The 21,107-nt window shown below is 36.7% G+C and overlaps 2 protein-coding genes across 10 annotated transcripts in view; one reads left to right on the top strand and one right to left on the bottom strand.

Annotated features, from left to right (window-relative positions):
- The window catches only part of itga11a (integrin, alpha 11a), a 156,950-nt gene that overhangs the window by 5,271 nt on the left and 130,572 nt on the right, over positions 1-21,107 (top strand). The gene's annotated exons all lie outside the window — the stretch shown is intronic.
- Positions 1-21,107, bottom strand: part of coro2ba (coronin, actin binding protein, 2Ba) — a 72,618-nt gene that overhangs the window by 30,929 nt on the left and 20,582 nt on the right. For 2 of the 5 annotated variants that reach the window (XR_015495828.1, XM_087261357.1), the window contains exon 1: positions 3,512-3,631. The exons of the other annotated variants lie outside the window; for them this stretch is intronic. The gene's annotated coding sequence lies outside the window, so the exon portion shown is untranslated. Of the gene's footprint in view, positions 1-3,511; positions 3,632-21,107 lie in introns of those variants that run through there. 5 annotated transcript variants of the gene reach the window in all.

Below are 21,107 nucleotides of genomic sequence, written 5' to 3'. Positions count from 1 at the left end.
TGGATTTGTGCCGAATATTAGCATCATTGACCCATAACAGTGTACAGTACATATTACTGTCAGCATGTTTGTGTGCTCTTTATCCAGTTTTTATTCAAATTTGCAGTTAAGTGGAAGAAAAAAATTGAAATGCACATTAAAGTATAAATAACAGAAGTGAACAAATAGATTTTTCCTACCAGCAAATATTAGTGTATGTATTTATATGCGTTACAATAGCGAGGGTTTAAACTAAGCAGTGCTCACAGGGTTCAACGCTAAGGATTTTTTCTACTGGCCCGATCGGGCCAGTGGTTTTGATTTTTACTTGCCCTGCCCAAATTTTCACTGGCCCCACCAAAAAAAAAAAAGAAGTTAATCGCTATTTGAATGTGCGTGTGTGTGTGTGTGTGTGTGTGTATACACACACACACACACACACACACAGTTGATTTCAGAATTATTTGTCCCCCTAAATTATTAGCACCCCTGTTTATTTTTTTCCCCAATTTCTATTTAACAGAGAACAGATTTTCTCAGCACATTTCTAAACATAATAGTTTTGATAACTCATCTCTAATAACTGATTTATTTTATCTTTGTCATGATGACTGTAAATAATATTTTACTAGATATTCTTCAAGACACTTCTATACAGCTTAAAGTGACATTTAAAGGCTTAACTAGGGTAATTAGGGTAACTAGGCAGGTTAGGGTAATTAGGCTAGTTATTGTATAATGATGGTTTGTTCTGTAGACAGTCTGAAAAACAATTAGCTTAAGAGGCTAATAAATTTTACCTTAAAATGCTTAAAAAAATGTTTTTATTCTAGCCAAAATAAAACAAATAAGATTTTGTTCAGAGGAAAAAATATTATCAGACAAAATATCAACATTTCTTTGCTTTGTTAAACATCATTTAGGAAATATTTTAAAAAGAAAAAACAAAAAACAAAAGGGGGCTAATAAATCTGTATATATATTTACGGTAATTTTTAAAATGCTTAAGGAAAACTATTCAGTTCATCAAGGCTATATTTATAAATGTAAAAAAGGTGTAATTGTTAAATATTTATTAAAATTTTAAATAACTGCTTTGTTATTGTATTTAGTCTCAAATAAAATAATTACTCCAGACATTATTGATTTTATAACTATTACCATTAATAAATATAATAATAATTAATATTATTGATTTCTGAAGGATCATGTGACTGGAGTAATGAAGCTGAAATCTCATCTTTAAAATCACTGGAATAAATGAATAAATTAAATGATAAACTACTTTTGAACAGTTATTTTATAGTGCAACATTTCACAATTTGTATTTATGATGAAATAATTGCAGCCCTGGTGAGCAGAAGAAGCTTGTTTTAACATATTTAATCACACTGACCCCAAACTTTTGTGTATTGTGTATAGAATATTTTATAAGTGAAAATGTGCACTTTAATTTTAACAACCCACAGACATCGTCACCAAATACAAATCGAGGTCAGACTTTCTCATATATACAGAGCCTCATTTCAATTGTCAGGTTTTGTAGAAATCGATCAATTGAATTAATCAATCTATTAAAGAAACGTTGACTATAATTCTGTATTTTAGGCTTAAATTATAAAGAGACATAGCAGATGAACCGAGACTGCATCAGATCAATGTAAATCTTTCTTTCGAGCTGTCAGTGCGGAAATGAACAAAAACAACAGGCCTAATACAACATATTATACGATTAAAATATGGAAAAATTAACAGATAGTAATTTCGGTCAATTTTCCTGACGGATAAACCGAGATCAGGCTGGATAAACAGCTCTCGGTAATATTTCAGCATGCTTTCACTTTCGCATTTAACGTTACCGGTAAGAATGACATCTCGCCCTGCTCATCATTCCCTCTTCATATAGCCGTATATATGGCTATTACACGATCATGATACACTGTGATATAGCCTGGGTCGTTAGTTCGTTGCATTGTTTTGTTTTCTCGCTACAATCGATCTGCTCAATAGGACAGAGACCGCGTCTCATTCAGGCGATCTTGGACTGATTGATTTGGCGCGGAAGCGAGCGCAACTGCTGGATATATGCTAAAAAAACGCGCTAACGGGTGAAACGAGACAGATTCCGAAACAAACGTCTATGTGTGAAAGCACCGTAAGATTGTATTTGCACACAATTGACAGACAGTCGCAGCACGCAGCTCTGGCTCGATCTGGCAGGCAAAAAGGCAGCAGCTGGCCCGATCGAGCCAGTAACATTTTGTACACTGGCCCGAGTGTCTCGCACGCTGGCCCCGGGCCATCGAGCAGTCCTTATTGTCGAGCCCTGGCTCATAATATCGAGTGGAAAAAAAGAAAAAGACCGCTGGGAAGCATAACCTGCTTTGTTTTTTTTTTTTTGTTTTTTTTTAAAGAAACACAGGTTAGATCTGTTTAGGATAAGAGGAGTGTGAGTTATTGCCACCTATCATTGAATGTGAATATCGAAAACAAAACCAACTTAGCTTAACTCCTTTACTGCCCCTCACACAGCTTGATTCACGCTGGCATTTCTCCTCTTGGGCTTTGGTTTTGAAAAGGGAAAAAATCCCACCACCCAGTCCAAACTTTTAGGATAGCGGGTGTCAGATTTTCACAATCCAATTGCGCAACGATTTGGCTTGTTTCCCTCGCTCGAAAGCTTGACAGAGCCTCTGCCCGTAGCTACGATTGGTAAGCCGCGATTGGTGGGTGGCGGTTTTTGGGCGTGGCTTAGCGAAGGGTCAGTTTAAAAGGAGGATCCCGTGAGAGCAAAAGCACTAAAGGTATGAGACGCCATCGTAAACAAAAGTCAAGCGAACGCAAAGAGACTGAATGCACGAGAGAGAGAGAGAGAGAGAGAGAGAGAGAGAGAGAGAGGTGTATGTTGTATGTGAGAGAGAGAGAGAGAGAGAGAGTATTGGCACGCGAGTATTGGCTCGATCTCAAGTTCAAATTCAAATTCTCTCTGCGTTCGCTTGACTTTTGTCCACTCCGGCGCCTCATAGTAGTCACGTTGGATAGTGTCGAATCAAAACAATCTACCGTGCTTCGATTGGACGTCATGCCGAAAGCGCGCATGCGCGTGTGTGACTCCTCTGTCACACACACACACATAAACGGGGAGAGAGAGAGAGTGGTCCATGTCAACATACTTTTTTATCGTTGGGCTTTTCATGGGAAGCAGCAAGTCTTTACAAGTCAATAGGGGCAAGTCCTAGTCAAAGTCCAAGTCATTTATGTTCAAGTCCAAGTCGAGTTGCAAGTCTTTTTATATTTTGTCAAGTCGAGTCTAAAGTCATCAAATTCATGACTCGAGTCTGACTCGAGTCCAAGTCACATGACTCGAGTCCACACCTCTGTCACGTACACACACACTCGCTCAATTACTAATTGCAGAAAACATTTCCATACACAAATCCCTCAAAACATGTTTTCTTATTCCAAAATGAATATACATCCTATTTATTGTTGTTTTCTCCCCAATGTTCAAATTATTTATGCCAAATCTTACCTTTCCTCTGGTTTTGAGCTCACCACCCTCTGAATTTTGCAGTCATATATACAGAAAGAGTCAGTATCTTCTCGAGCGTCCTGTGTGCATCTAGTTTGCCGGCCTGAGTTAGTTGCATCTGTTTTGCTCTTTCCTCTTTTCCTCCAAGCCTTCTCCTCCCACAGCCTCATTTCATCCCTCCCTCACTACTTCATTCCCTCCCTCTTACCAGGCCCAGCCCCACATCAGCTACTTTGTGCTACTGTAATTGCTAGAGGTCGAATATCCTTCTCTCTGCCTGAAACACACAGACACACACATTCATTTCAGACAAACACACACACACACACACACACACACACACACACACACACACACACACACACACACACACACACACACACACACACACACACACACACACACACACACACACACACGTCATAAGAGAGAGTCCTTTTCTAACATAATGCTTGTCTCACCACCGGCACAAATTGTTTCTCTGTCTTCTCTTTATGTGATTGTTTGCTTATTAATGTCTTTCCAATCATTTCTGTCAGTGACTGACCTCAAATCGACCTTATTAGGTTTATAAAACATATTGATCTAAACTGAAAGACAACATTATGTAATTAGTATGATGCAACTGCAGTGTCTACTTTGTCGGGGGCAGTGTCCTCAGTATTTTTTGTAAAACATAATAACAATTATTCTGCATTATGCAATATTTTTACATTTAGATGCATGCCATATTTGAATGTTTCATCTGTATGCTAAAACTAAATCAGATGTGAATCAGTATGAGTAAATAAACAAAGTCATTTTGTATTTGTAAACGTTTATCATACTGTTGACAAGTTTATGGCCAGTTAGATTTGTTTCTGGAAATCACTTATGCTCACCAAAATTTTGCCTTATCATAATCTAAATACAGTTAAAGCAGTAATGTTGTATTGTCAATTTTCAGCAGTCATTACTTCAATAGACTGATTTCCATTTTAAAAATGAAAGCGAGGCTGCGGTGGGAAGAAACCTGAAAGTATCGCCTGGAGTCACACAGGAATTGTTGTGTACCTGGCTGTATATTTTATCAGAGAAAGTGACACAAATTTATAATTCCACTACTTTGCGAGTGACCTGAAGGTCCGTTCTGAATAGAGAGTAAAAATAAATAGGGATATCACACTCTGAAATGGCTCTAGATAGCTAACGTTAAACACACATTTTAGATGCCATTCACCAAACTCAATTTAATAAACTGATTCTTTCACTATATTAGACTTGTCACAATACTAAATTTTGGTACTGAAATAAAATTTAAAAAACGTCAAATTCCTGCTTACTTTTAAGCGCTGTTGAGCGTGTTCTTAAACACCGCTGTTTTGCCATAGTATTTACCAGTGCTCAACAGAAATGACTGTGATTGGCTGTGATGGTTATAGGGTCAATGCACTTCACTGATGTTTACCGAGTGCAAACACAGACGAGTGATCCGCTGATGAATCGACTGATCTTCACTACTACAGTGAACTGATGACCTGATGAACTGATGAAAATGGACGTTTTTTAAATTTCAGTACAGGGACAACACTATTACAGACAACATGAGGATGTGCTACAGTGGACTGTTTTATCACTCAAGGGGTTACATAGGCTGAAACAGGGATGTGTCCCCACGGTGTTTACTTTGAACTGAAGCCTAAGAGGACACTTAAGCGTATTACTCTTAAAAAGATTATGGTTTTATTTTATGCCTAATATGCTTTAATTGTTTAAATTTAACTAAATAATAATAAAGTGATGTTTAAAACACATCTGCACTTTAAAATCGTGGCAACAGCATTTTGCAATGTTACAGTGCTTATCCTCGATTTTCGGGTTTCAGTGGGCAGCCTCGCTTTCATTTTTTTAAAATGGCTGAGTAAAAAGTAAAAAAAGCGTATGTTCAGTGTAAAATGACCCTTTGAATCATCTATTTTAAAAATGTTCATATGCTTGAAATATTTCTAATTCTTCTCAATATTGACAAAAATGTTCTTCTTAATATTTTGGAAACTGTGATGCATTTATTTTTCTTGATGAATTCAAAGTTTGAAAGAACTGTCATTTTAATGTATTTTTGGTAAATATAAAAAATCTTTACTGACTATATATATATATATATATATATATATAGATATATAGATATATAGATAGATAGATAGATAGATAGATAGATAGATAGATAGATAGATAGATAGATAGATAGAGCATATAACATATATATGTATGAGCAATTCCATGCAAATGTCAACCTTGCCATGAAAAAAATAAAGTTTTCACTAAAATTTTTTATATTTTTCTTATAATATTTGTTTTATTTCAGCTAGAATAAAAGCAGTTTTTATTTAAAAAAAAAAAAAATTTTAAGGACAAAATTATTAGCCCCTTTTTAAGCTATATTTTTCCCCGATAGTCTATAGAGCAAACCATTGTTATACAATAACTTGCCTAATTACCCTAACCTGCCTAGTTAACATAATTAACCTAGTTAGGACCAGTGTCTTAAAAAATGTCTAGTAAAAAATTATTTACTGTCAACATGACAAAGATTAAATAAATCAGTTATTAGATAATAGTTTCTAAAACTATTATGTTTAGAAATGTGTTGAGAAAATCTTCGCTTCGCTAAACAGAAATTGGGGGAAAAAATAAACAGGGGGGCTAATAATTCTGACTTCAACTGTATATAATCTGTATGCTGTACATGTTGTCTATAGTTGTATTGGCTGTTGTTTTCTGGATTTATGTCCAGCTTATATCATTTAATAAGTATGATGTTTATTTTCTTTAGCTGTATTTTGTTGCAGCAGTTATGGTCTGTGAAATTAGCTGAATGAGTTGATCACATTGTCATATTCTTACTTAACCAGTTATGTTACTGCGTATTACACAAAATAAATGCATTTTTAGCTTGTCCTAAATTGACCCTACCTGAAGATGAGAGAGGGCAGGTTTTTTTCTTGTTGGCCGATACAGTTATAATTAGGCAATGTGATATTTTTAGAAATAAACAGGAGAATGTTAATAAGACCTTGGACATTGTCTGGAGCGTTCTCGGGTCTATGTTAAAACAAATCTAGTTTCTCTCTCTAATTATGTTGAATGATTCAATGGGATATTTGGCTAGCTCTTGACAAGCTCTATGCAAACAGATGTGATTTATTTTACTTTAGTGAGGCAGCAGTCTTTCCTTGGCTTTCCCTTCAGCTCTGCTCTCTGTTCACCATGTGTCTGTCAAACTCCCAACAGATATTTCGTAGTCTGGGTTTTCTGACTTTTACAGACAGTCTCTGTAGTCCAGAGAATATTTCTGACAGTACATTATCGGATAATGTCTGTTTGTCTGTGAGCATTTATGTACTGTTAAACAAGAAAACAATAGCCAAGATTGTCCTGAATTAGGTAATAAATCAAAGCCACATATTTATGTAGAGTAGGTGGACTGTTATTGATGTTTAGCCCTAAGAAAAGTTGATATGTTCATTTTGAGAGCATCTCTCTAGGCTACAGACTAGAGCTGGACCCATGAGAGGATGTGTGTGTGTACACGTGCACATGAAGCATTAGTCTCAGCCTCAGGCGGCACACCCATGGAAGGCCCACGGTTCATTTAATGACCGCCTGATGCATATTGCACATAAAAATGGAATACATTGACTGAAATAGCCACTGCTAATGTGATTGGCTAGTACTAGGGAACTTCTTGAATCAAGATGTCATTGATGGTATTTTTTTTCGGTCCTCCACTGTTACACTATCATTTTATTTAATTCTTTTACAATGATACAGTTGCTTTTAAATATTGTACTTGTACTTTTTAGGAGGAGCTAGTCACTGTCACTACATAGTATTTACTTGATTAACTCAGTGTAAGGCTCAATCCCAATTCCCTTCCCCTTGGCCCTTGAAACAGAGTGTAAAGGGGAAGGGCTTCAAAATCTACCCCTAAGAAATGGGACACCACTACAGCACCTGCACACGTCTTCATATGTCATCGCAATCTCTTGCTTTACATGAGATCAGACGATCACGACTGCTGTAGTTATTTCAGTTGCAATATTTTTTGGGTATTTATCTTCGTGGAAATCACTGAAAGCAACAATATCATGTTATCATAACATTTTAATGTGGCAATAAGACCGTGTACTGTGCATTTACATCCTGGCCATATTCCTCTATGTAAAAACACAAAACATTAATATGAACATTAACAATATAGCAGAAACTGTAAAATTCCCAGCCACTAGATTTTGTTGCTAGGGTTTTCGAGTGTCATCGAGTGTCAGAATGTTGTGGGACTACTAAACAGGAGTTTTATTATGGATTATAGATAGCAAAATTTAGCAGTTTTAATTTTTGTTTATTATAAAGTTACTATTTGCAGAAGGTTTTTTCTGTTTAACTTATGGAAATAAAATCTTAGCTTATGTCTACCAGCATCCTATTTTCAATTATTTTTGGTTTTGTACCATGTATACAAATAAACAAGGGGAACTCACACATGAAATAGTTATGACTGGGTCATTGTGAACTGGTAAACAGAATCATTAGTTATCTTGATACAGCTTTCACACTGCTCATGATTTACCCAGGGTTAACTATTAATCTTGGTTATTTATAGAGTCTTCATGACATTTCACACTGCATTCCTAAACACTTACTTAATGTCTTTATTTATATATTTGTGCTCTTAGTGTCATTGATTGGGTGAACACAACCTATTTGCATAAAAGCTTTAACGTTGAATGAAATGACATGAGTGAAACTCTCTATGCCTCTTCACTGATGCTTTTTCTATTAGCATTTGATATTTTTATTCTTCTTAAATTCTGAAACACGCATGCATGGTTTCTCTTATTACCCCCCCCCCAAACCCCCTCCCAAAAAAAAAGCGAATATGAGGTCATTTGCTAAACATCTATCTGTAACAACCCAGCAGGCACAGGACGTCAACATGATGTCAGATTGACGTTGTACCGCAATGTCGTGGGGATGCTGAATTTTGTTTGGAAATAAAAATCAGGTTGACATCAGGACCCAACATTAGGCTGACGTAAATGTCCAACCTCAATCAACCAAATTTCAAAATCTAATGATGTTACAGCTTGACATTGTGTAGACGTTACCACTATGACGTTTATCAAAGGATGTATTTAGGTTGTCATACCTGACAAATAAATGTCAGTATTTGACGTCAATATGACCTTTGTTTAAGATGTTGGCTCGACGTTGGATTTTGGTAACTTTTCATCACAACCTAAAATCAACCAGATGTCAACGTCATTTCATGTCAAATTAATGTTGTCCTTAGAAGCTGACTAGACAGTGAACTTTGTTCGCCTGTCGTCACAACCTAAATCTAACCTAACCTAACGTCTAATGACGTTATGTGCCTGCAGGAAAAGTGCTTACACTGCAAAGGTGGTGATAATGCTGCTCTTAAGTGGGCTTTACTCACAAAAAGCATTTTGTATGACTGGCATTGCTTTCAAGACTTTCAAGAGTGACACGTTCCATTACACAGGGTTTTAAAGCCAGATGTAAAGCAAAACAACAAAACAAAAATTTTCAGAAATTTTCCAAGAATTAGCCAATAATTTTCCCTTAAAGCGTAATTTGAATTGCTGTATTTCATAGTTGGACTACTAGATTTCCCCCTGTATGATTCTTGAACAGAACAAGATTCATTGTGGGCTAGAGTTTGTCCTGTTGGGCAAAACTGGTGGAAGAATGTATAATTTTATTTCAGATGTTGTCAATGAGAATCTAGCAGACAGAGAGAAAGTGATTATGTGATGTGTGTGCACTGTTCCACACTCTGTGTGCACATGTGCTGTTTTGGCTGCAGGGTATACAGGCTCAAGAGACTATAATCTTTATTGACTTTTTCACAGCTTGCTTGCAGTTTCTTCTACTGCAAGGCTTTTGATTTTCTTTCCTTCATCAATTAATGCATTTTTCCATTACTGCAGATCTATGCTTAAAAGTTGCATCTCCAAATCACTAATGCTAAAACATGCAACTTTTATCTCATTATTCTAGTCCTGTACTGATTAAACAGAGCTCAGATACAAGACCAACTATATGCAGTTATGCTTCATTTTTTAATTCATAGAGAACTCACTCTCATTCCCATTCATCACTCTGTTACAGCATCCAAATATTAGATCTCTCCAACCCAATATTATTCATGCAATGAGTCTTTCAAAGACACTAATATTCCATCAGCTTCCAACACAGGAAGCAAGCCTCTTCTGTCTTTAAAATAGGACACAAAAACGGATGAAAGGCCTCCACAGGGCCACAGCTGGTCATTAGATAGATGGCTTTTAGCCCCTCACCATGCCACAGAGCTTGTTTTTGTTGGGCATTAGAGCAGCTAACCTCCAGCTTCCACTTGTGAGTAGGGGGAGTCAGTTCCGATGGCATTCTGTCTCTGTGGGAGACCCAGAGCTTGGAGACCCACTGTCTGTTTTGGCAGCTTTGGCTCCAAGTGTGAATGAAATACAGCTGAGAGAGAAAGCCAGGTCAAGTTGCATGCTGTCCTTTCACACACTGAAAACTCAGATTCAAGGCTGGTGACTTTGGAGAAGGGTTTTACTGTAGACTTTGATAAACCTTGTCCTTAAATCTGTCCCAAGGTCAACAGCCTGAAATGTTGGAAACTAGAAAGCTCTGCATGTGTCTCAATACAGATATAAACATATAATGAGGACAATAGCTGCAAATGATAATGTACATTCTTACTGTTTATTTTGTGTTCGCTAGATTCACTACACTGGTGCATGCACACTGTAACGAGAGCTAACACTACTCTGACAATGCCTAGAGGGAAGCATAATAACATGTGTAAGTTAAGTTCTAGAACAGAACCATTTTTGTCAGAGCTGAAGGGTATTTATATCTTCAGTTTTCAGTAAGGACAGAACTCAAGGGAAGGAGGAAAACGACTCGGAGATGGGATAGAGACCTTCATTAGTACTCTACTGGAGGGGGTTTTGTGTACTGGAGCTCTTTGTTTGTTATTGTCTGTCTCTGCTTGACTGGATTTTTACTTCTTCAGACAAAGAAAAAGCATATGCAATTGTGAATAACAATTGACATTCGGATTACAAACTTTGACATGCCGTATAACATCTGAATATTCTGAGAACATTCTGTCTGTATCTATAAAGTTTCCAATGAATTCTGATTTTAACAGTTAAACCATTAAGTGTTAAGCGTTATGCCACTGACTTCACAGAGTAATGTGTGGAGTCATGAAAGGATTATTTTTAGTTATCAACTACAGTTAGATTTGTAAATATTTGGATACACCAACACAATGAATTTGAAATGAAACAAACAAAATGTGCTTTATCTGCAGTCTGTTAGCTTTAAGCTGAGCGTATTTACATCCAAATCAGGTGAATGGTGTGTATTACAACAATTTGCATATGTGCCTCCCACTTGGTAAGGGTCCAAAAATAATGGGACAGAATATTCATTCATTCGTTTTCTTTTCGGCTTAGTCCCTTTACTAATATGGGGTTGCCACAGTGGAATGAACCGCCAACTTATCCAGCATATGTTTTACACAGCGGATGCCCTTCTAGCTTTAACCCATCACTGGGAAACATCCACACACAATCATCCACACACCTACACTATGGTCAATTTTAGCATACCCAATTCACCTATACCACGTGTCTTTGGACATGTGAGGGAAATCGGAGCCCCCAGAGGAAACCACCCCCAAACACTGGGAGAACATACAAACTCCACACAGAAATGCCAACTGCCGATGCTCGAACCAGTGACCTTCTTGCTGTGGGGCAACTGTGTTTCTTGGACAGAGTAATAATCATACATCAAACTTTCACTTTTTAATACTTGGTTGCAATCAATTACAGCCTAAAGTCTGAAATGCATATACATCACACGACGCTGGTTTTAATTCCTGGTGGTGCTCTGCCAGGCCTCTACAGCAACTGTCTTCTGTTCGTGCTTGTTCTTGGGGCATTTTCCCTTCAGGTTTGTCTTCGACAAATGAAATGCAAGCTCAATCGGATTCAGGTCAGGTGATTGACTTGGCCATTGCATAACATTCCACTTCTTTCCCTTCAAAACACTTTGGTTGCTCTTTGGCTTGCTTCACTGATAGTGACAGCTCTTTGGATCTTGAGTGTTGACAGTAACAGATTCCAAATGCAAATAGCGCACTTGAAATTAACTTAAGACCGGATTGGATTTGTTCTTAGATCAATTTTTTTTTTGCATGCATTTTTCACATTGTTGTTATAATGTGGCCAGAGTCAGATTTACAGTGTGAAAAGATCGGTGTCCTAAACTGACCCGCATGTGCAAAAGTACAATTACAAACAGCACAAAATGCACACAATATTTATATTATAAGGAGTAAGCACCTTGCTAGATTAGGTTTAATGTGATTATTGCCCTTTTCACAGACAGGTGTATTTTATGAACTGTAAAAGGCTGTTCTGCTATACTTTTAATGTGTATTTTGTTATTTGAAATCTAAAATAAGTCTCTTGGGATTGAAAACACTGATCACTTGTGATTAGGGGTGTCACGATTTAGATTTTTAATCAAAATCGATCGAAATTTATGCTCAATTTCGATTATCGAATCAAAAAATAGAATCGTCGATGCTGCCATGCCCCCATGTCACGTCAGCTTGGCTTGCCAAGCGGGAAAAAAACAGGCTTGTTGAAGTGCTTGTTAAACTGCAGAAGCAGGAGACCCATCGACAGAACTTAAACCCTCTTCTCATTCAATGAAGTCGCCGGTGTGTAAGCATTTTGGATTTCCAGTGAGTTATGTTGACAACGTTTGTGTTGTCGACAAAAATAAAAACAGTTTTGCAAGCTCTGCTATGTACATATTACGTACGGTTAGTCCGATAGACAACACCGGCATCGCGATCCTCCGCCCGCCCCCATTGCAAATCCGCTCGTGAAAAGTACAAACTCAGGCCCTGTTTACACTTTCTTTGTTTTTAAATGGCATTTTAGAACGACAACGATTTGACATCCACAGTGGCGTGTAGCATTTCTGAGCAGCCCTCCTTCCTCTCTACCTCTGAAAATGCACATCACGTGACCACACAGACACAGACGCATACACAGCCATGCGCTCGAGACAGCAGGTCCAGGCAGTCAGAGGACTGCTTCAATCTTTCACTCACATGTACCTTGTCATATTAACGAACACTACTGTTGGCTGGTTCCTGTTGGTTGTGCGTCTTTTTTACCGACGCCATTATAACGACACAGATCACTGCCTATTCACGAGTCCCGCAGAAAAAGTGATTGACAGGTGGTAATTTTGTGTGTATCTTGCCTTTATTAATTTACTGTATGATTTGTTTATGGGTAAAACAAAGACCATGCAGGTCAGGTAGTTTAAACGGTAGGCTAAAAATAATTAATTGGTCATTAATTAATTAATTATTCATAATCGAAAATCGAATCGTGACTTTAGAATCGAAAATGTAATTGAATCGAGGATTTTGAGGATTGTGACACCCTTACTTGTGATTTATGACAAGCATGGTGCTCAGAGCAGCCACAGACATAACTATGAAGGCTGAGTTTTTTGATATTCATATCATTTTCATATCATAGTCTTTCATATTTGGTTCAGTTAATATATTAATTATTTAAGTGAAACAGCTATTTTGTGCAGGTCTCTGGGTTTTATTTATTTTATGTGTGCAAATTTTTATGGACATTTTTTTATGTTAAATCTAACTGAACAATATTTTTAAAGGGTGATGATTAATTATTGTTTAAGAAGTGCCAGTTTTGCATTCAAAAATGTTTTAAAAATAACCAACCAACATTTTCTGGTAATGTATTTGTTGTGTGTGCATTTTACTATGCTGTTTAGGAGTGGATGATGTTTGCAGCACAGACTGATGACGCTTGTTGATGGATTTGAAGTCCATGAAATCCTACATAACCGTTCACACTGTGGTCACATTGCAAAGCATCAGATCTGTATCTGATTTTGAGTCACTCAAATGGTCAAATGAACTCAAATTCACAACTCAAAACCGGATCTGATACTTCTATAATACATAAAAAAAAGAATGAAGAAGATCAAAGAAACATCCAGGACGTTCCTTATTTTTTATTTAATTCACCTTATTTTACTGTTAACAAACAGAGCATTTCTATAAGGTAGCTTGAACAATCAAGTATTAAATCACATCAATGCTTCACTTTTGGATCGTAGTGCAAAAGTAAATATAAAAAAAAAATCTACTGTAAAAACAAATAGCACCTCAACTTGAAATACTCAGCAGGCATGTAAACAAAAAAATAAAAACAAAAAAGCCACATTGTTTGCAAAGCCAGTAATGTGCTTTTAGGAACTGCACTCTCAACTCTTAATGTCATTACAGTAGTAAGTTTCACATGTATGTTTTTCTTGATGAAAACTAACATCTTTACCATTCCAGGTTGGAGCTTGTTTTTGTTCTTATCAAGAACATTTGCAACGGCACTAAAAAGCCTCATCAACTTCATAATACCTCCAGACTGCAGACATACTCGCGCTTTCCGCTTCAAGCTGTTTCAGTGTTCTACTTTGCCAGCATTTAACCAATGGCATCTCTGCAACAAAGTGATGTCATGCCGCATGTGCTGCTGTTTCTGTGTGAAGTCAATAAAGAGGTCTAACTCTGTGCCACTGCATAATTATAGATAAAAATAATAATTAAAAAAATCGAGTCCTCATCAGGAAGTAACGTCTGATTCCAGTCAAGTCGTGTGATCAGATCTGGACATGCCTAATAAATATGCTTTATTTTGTCTGACATACTTTCTTAAAAACATAAGAAACAAGAACAGTTTCCTCCCTTCATCTTTGTAGGGGATCAGAAAGACAGGATGGGTGCAGTCAGGGCATAGGGTTTCCATTCTTATGTGAAATAAATCCTTTCAAAGTTCGCAAAACAAGAAAAAATTCCAAATGCGAATGAGGAGTGTTTCCATCAAGTTGTACTATTAGAGCGGCTGACTGTAGCATTGGTAACCTGGTAACCAATAGTAAGCAAGGCAAGTATAATGGACTCATTAGGGTGTAATGTTATCTACATTTAGTTTATTCTGCAAAAGCATCTCCATCTCCCATTATTCATTAACCCTTTTTTTTGGTGTATTGATGCTGTGTTGCATTCAGTTATAGAAAGGTTTTAACCAGATAATTTCATTAAAAAAGTAACATGTCATCTGAAAATATATAAACGGTGCTGTTGTCTATACACTCAGGGACAGGATGTCCTTGAGAGGGTTATCAGAATTCGATAAGAAAGCAGAAAATAATGAGAGGAAGTTATCTGATGCCGTGCTGAGAGCAAAGTCAAGGACAGCCTTACTCTGCTCTTATGGTCAAGTTGTGCTTACAAAAGATTCTTTCTCTCAAGGAAGTGGTTAACACCCCTCCTTTATTTTCTTTAAGTCTTGCTTGTGAGTGTTTCTCATTGATAAATACATACAACAGTCAGATGTACTGTCAGGCTTACTTTTTTGTATTACCTTTTGTAGAGTACATTTTAGGTAAATCATAAAAATTATCAGTTATAAGTTAAAAAATCTATATATAATTAAAGCATGTGTTATAGTATTACATTAATTATTTTACTGACTTGCTGACTTTCTTAGCATACTTCGAGGGGGAGTCCAGTCCACCAAGGGAGCTAAACCTACAAGTGTGAACACACTCTCAAAAACAAGATATATCACTTTCCTCAATTACTTTTTTTCTCATGAATGTTTGTAAATATTATATTTGAAGTGTAGTTCTACCAAACATACATTTACTCTTATTTGCATAAACACAGAAATACACAAATATTGATATATATTTGTGTATCTAAACATACTATACTGACTTAAATAACATTGAAAATGTAGATGATGTATGCATGATTAACTTTGCAGACTTCAGAATGGACATAATGCAAAAATTCTCACTTTATAATAATGCATTTTTTCCAGTTTTGCTGTGTCTGACATAAAATCACTAAAACAGCATAAAAATCACAAAATGAATTAATTATATTTGTGCTATGTTATCAAAATCATTAAAACTGTTTTTGGAGAAACAGACCCAGAATTTAATGACCATCCTGAAAAGCAACCCTATGAAGATTTGAGGCAGTAAAGGAATTACTCACTCAAAAATCCTTAACAATGCTCTACTATAAAATATACTTAAAAAATCTCTACTATAATTGTGATTATCATACAATGTATATGTTTGGGTTTGGGTAGAATATGGTTAATGGAATTTAAAAAATCTATAGACTGATAACATTGAGTCTGCAACATTATCTTTATGATGCAGTTTTTTTATATTTCCCATTTTTGTAGCTGTAATGTTACAATATATTTTACACGTTTCCGTCCATCCAAAGTGTTAACGATTCGTCATCAACCAAAACATACATAATGTACCTATGTACTGTATAAACATAAGACCTGCCTGGAGATACACTATACAGTCTTGAAAAACCTGGATATATGAGGAAGCTTGTAGGGAGCTTTGAGGAGTCAAAACAATGAACATTATGAAGAATAATTGGTAATTTTCATTACGGTTGTAATAGCTAATGTTAGTTAATACATTTACTAGCATAAGCAATGAAGATTTTAAAATTTTATTTTTCCATGTTAGTTAACATTATTTTTAAAAAATTCTCTTGTTCATTGTTAGTTCATCATTCTAACTCACAGTGTATTAATTAACAAGTTAACTAGCTTGAATTTGGAAATTAATAATGCTTTAGTAATGTTAAACTATGATTAATAAATACAAGTATTCATTTAGTCATTCATTTTCTTTTTGGCTTAGTCCCCTTATTAATCGGGGTGGCAACAGCGGAATGAACCGCCAACTTATGCAGCATAAGTTTATCGCAACGGATGCCCTTCCGGCTGCAACCCATCACTGGGAAAAAATACAAGTATTGTTAATAATTTGTTCATGTTTGTAAATCCAGTAACTACTGAAACCTTAGTGTAAAGCAGAAATGCCCAAACTAGGGCCCGCGTACCAATGTTAGCGCATGGTAACCCTTGATTTGGCCCACCATCCCATCTGACGAGAGGGAGAATGATGGGGAAGGGTGAGGCAGATAGGGCAAAACAGATATCATTCATTTTAATGACTTAATTTAACACAACTTTTTGTTTGATTAAAATAACTTTGTTTGTTTGTTTGTTTGTTTGTTTAATTGTTGAGCTACAAAAAAAACTAAAATATTAAATGTTTCAGTTAAATGTTTTGAATAAATCAGATTTATTTGTGTTAAAAGGTAAATACTGTTACTTGATGGATAGCGGACAATGAACAGGACAGGTTTAAATCCTAATCAATTAGGAATTTTATGTAATACTGTAATGTGAAGCAGGACGCTGACAAGGAAGTGAGGATCCAAACGCAGGGTTTATTATATAGAGATGGTCAGGCAAGCAGCGGTCACAATAAGGAGCAAACAGATGTATGTAGGCAAATCCAGAGTCGGAGTCAAATGCACAGGCAATAGTCAGTACAGACAGGCAGCAGGCAAAGCAAACAAACAAAAAAACAAGGCGATGGTCAAAGACAAGGCAAGGCAAGGAAAACACATTGTAATGTTCACAAAATTGCTCAAAAGTAAAACAAACCCAGATGTGTGTGGGAGTGCTCTTTTTATAGTCCATGTACACAGTTCATGAGCGGCTTCAGCTGTAAGTGTTTGGAATCAGACAGGATCTAGGCCAGGTGTGTGAGTGGTGCATGAGTAGATCTTGTAGTTCTTTTCCTGTCAGATTTGTAGTTTGTTAGGGAACTGTGTGTTTACCAGCGATCTGCACAGCCTGGTTAACTGGTGATTGTGACAAATACAGTTTGGCATATATACTTTTGGCCTGCCAACCTCAATCAAGTTTGGTTTTTGACCCTTCACAGGGCTCAACAATAAGGACTGCCCAATGGCCTGGGGCCAGCGTGAGAGATGTTCGGGACAGTAGAGAGAATTGTTACTGGCCCAATCAGGCCAGTTCTGCCTTGTCACAAAATTTTAATCTGCGACTATTTGTCAATTGCGTGCAAATACAGTCTTAGAATCGAGAAACAGTGTGTGCTTTTAAGTCTTTGAATGCTACTTTTTTTTTTATGTTATTTTTTTCCCACAACCTGGTAAAAACCAGTACAGTGAAGAGACGGCAACATGACAGAAACATCAAATTATGAGGCTAAAAGGAAACGTCGTTTTCTAACATTATGGAAACAGATATTTACATGGGTAGCACACGACGAAAAAAATGAAGTGATGTTTTGCAGTTTTTTAAGTTCGCCACTTTTTGTTTTGCCATAAAATACCTGCACATTTTCCATGCTGCTATATTTCACTGCTGAATATTTTAACATTTTAAACATATTTAAATTCTAGATTCACAGACATTATTTTTGACACATTATTTAAAATATGTTTTCATTTATTTATTTATTTTGGTGGGGCAAGTGAAAATTTTGACAGGGCAAGTAAAAATCTGAATCGCTGGTCCAGTCGGGCCAGTAGAAAATGTCCTTAGTGTTGAACCCTGCTTCATAAGAAAATGTGGACCCCTGTTGTAAAGTGTGACCGAATAATTTAGCTTAAATGGTCCTACATTTCTAACATATACATGCAACAAGAATCAATATGGTTTGTAAAACACGTTGACATGTCGATTAAACAGACTATTTGCTTTAATCTAGTAGCCAAACACAAATATCTGCAGTTATGCTTGTTATCGTAATCAAAAATATTCCTACGTCCCACATTTCTTTCTCTGCTATCGACCTTTGACTTTGTATTAATAAAATATCATGCAATGATTTATTCATTGACCGAATACTCAAAATCAGCGCCAAAAAGACTTGTTCCTCCCATATGTCCTCCCACATCCTTGTGTCATTAAGCATTACAGCATCAGCTGAAAGAGCGTTCTCCAGAGAGTGTCTATCCCAGGAGAGAAGCTGTCTGTTGTTTTCCTCCCTCTAACCTGCCTAATAGTCAGGGAGTGATAAGCAGAACCAGCAGATGGATAGATGGGGATTACGGTGGGGAGGTAGACAGAGGAAGGACAAAGGATGGCACACTTTAGGGAAATGGAGGGGGGAGCAGGAGAAGACGCGGGTGGGATGATCATTATAATGGTCACCATGAGGCTAGACAGTGGCTCAGCTCTGTGCTGATCTGTCAAATCAAATGGCATGGGATTCACTTATGACATATTGTTGCATTAAAGTGTGTGACCGATTTGTCACAAAATGAGGAGGTTTCTGAATGCAGGTAGACAAGAGCGTGACTTTTCATCGTGCATAGAGAATACGGAGTGACTGCTATGTGTGTGAGCTGTCTGACACAGCTTGAGATGTCCTGATGCCAGCTCCGAACCGCATGCAACAAAAACATAAGCCCCAGTTGCAATGACGGCCATCTGGCAAGTGCTCAAGAAGAATATTCAGTTGTGTTCGCCTCCTAGACACAGACCAAACAGACCAAAATCACTGCTATTTTCAGTGCTTCAGGTCTGTTTAAATATGGTTAAAACTATTTTGTTCAGCATTTGACATGTAAAGTTTCTTTACTGCTGGAGCTGCACTGTGCTGGCGGAATACTTTTCATTATGTAGAGAGCTCCAGCACAGATGTAGATGCACTTTTCAAAATTACTTCCATCCCAACCTACATATTTCTTAGTTTGTGATGCCAAGATTCCCGCAAACTTGCATAAAGACTAACAGCCTGTCATCTCTGATTCAATAGAAATCCCCTTCACCTGTCTGGAATAATTCAATGTAGCTGCCCAAGACATTTTTTTAGCAGCTTTCTGTTTTTTTTTTATTGGCAGCGGCTAGGCATGGGACAGCATAAGATTCTGGTGGTATGATAACCTTGGATAAAAACCTCACGGTATGACAGTTTTGTGATTACTGCTCTAAAATATGTTCCTTTTAAATGTCTTGGTAAAAAACTAAACCTTTTTCCCCTTTGAACACAATTTATTTTATTTTGAGAAACTTTTACAGTATTTTGAAACAGTACATGTCAGGCTGAATAATTTAAATGAATCATTGACTTCTGCTGTCTTCATTAGTTTTAATAAAACAAATTTATTTACAATTTAAACTGGAATCTTTGCTGCTGGAGATGCTGTTGTCCTAAAAACATTAAAAAAAAAACTTAGATATATCGTAGAAACTGTATAGCAGAAAATGCTGGCAGTTTTAAAACCTTGACCCTTCCAAACTGCAGTGTACCTTGATAACAGTTATTGTCCCATGTCTAGAAGCAGCTAATACAAACAGCCACTAGAGAAAAAGGAGATAAATATATTTCTTGGATGAATTGCTTGGTTTAGACCAGGGGTGTCCAAACCAGGGGTGTCCTGCAGATTTTAGCTCCAACTGGCTTCATCACACCTGCCAGGAAGTTCCTAGTATGCCTAGTAAGAGCTTGATTATCTGGTTTAGGTGTGTTTGATTAGAGTTGGAGCTAAACCCTCCAGGACACCGGCCCTCCAGGACTAAGTTTGGACACCCCTGGTTTAGAAATAGTAATCATGTCTGACAAAAACCTCTGGCAATGACACTGTGTTTTAATATTAAACTTCACAGTTGTTACAATCAGTATTTTCTAAAGCACAGTTAAATGCACAAAGTTTCCTCCATTTATTGTTAATTCTATACATGCACTAGAAGGATCCATACTTCATTTTCTTTATTTTTTTTCTCTAAATATCTCCAAAAACACAATAAACATGTCTTTGAACATTTAACCCTCTACTGCACAGTGTTGCCATATGACATTTATGTTCATTTCCCTGCCACTGTTTTAGGACTAGCATTCTATTTTTTTGTTGGAAAGAGAAGACCTTGGTTTAGCCAATGATATCCTTTGGTTATGTCACATGGCATGCTGTGTTTTTCTGTGGCGCGATATCTGAAAAACTGGCGTTTATTGTGAATAGTTGCTGAACACAAATAAAAACAAAGAATCAACTCATGTCAGATCCACAAAAGAATCTGAGACATCATCTCCAGTATGTTATGATGACATTCACAACTCAAAAAAGTTTTTATCAAATGATTTTTTTGTAAATCAATCAAATGTATGTGTTGACAACACTGTCCAATAGTGATCCGCGCAATATTGCAATGGGTTAGCTAGCTAGCTAGCAAGGTCAGCTGTGATCTTTTAAGTTGTAACAATAACAACATGAATGCTTGTAATCTAATGGTGATTAGTCATATGTTAATGGAATTTGCATTATGGGTAAAATCTAATTGTAATTGCAATACTTTTTTGATTAGATATAAATACAGGGAACAGTGTAGCGAGCACCACCATGTTCTATGGTGGACAGAACTGGCTCTTCCTGCAGATGAAAGTTAGGATGAGATAAATTTTAGTGACCACAAGAATACTGCAGATTGGACATTCGATAAGAGCAGTGATGAAGACAGTTCAGGTAAGTAAGCTCAGAGGCAGATAAGACAGTTATAGTATAGTATACAGTACAATATATAAACATTGT

The sequence above is a fragment of the Danio rerio genome, chromosome 7 (assembly GCF_052040795.2).
Source record: "Danio rerio strain M-AB ecotype USA chromosome 7, GRCz13ab, whole genome shotgun sequence".
NCBI lineage: Eukaryota > Metazoa > Chordata > Actinopteri > Cypriniformes > Danionidae > Danio > Danio rerio.
This window is presented reverse-complemented; position numbering and strand designations above follow the sequence as displayed.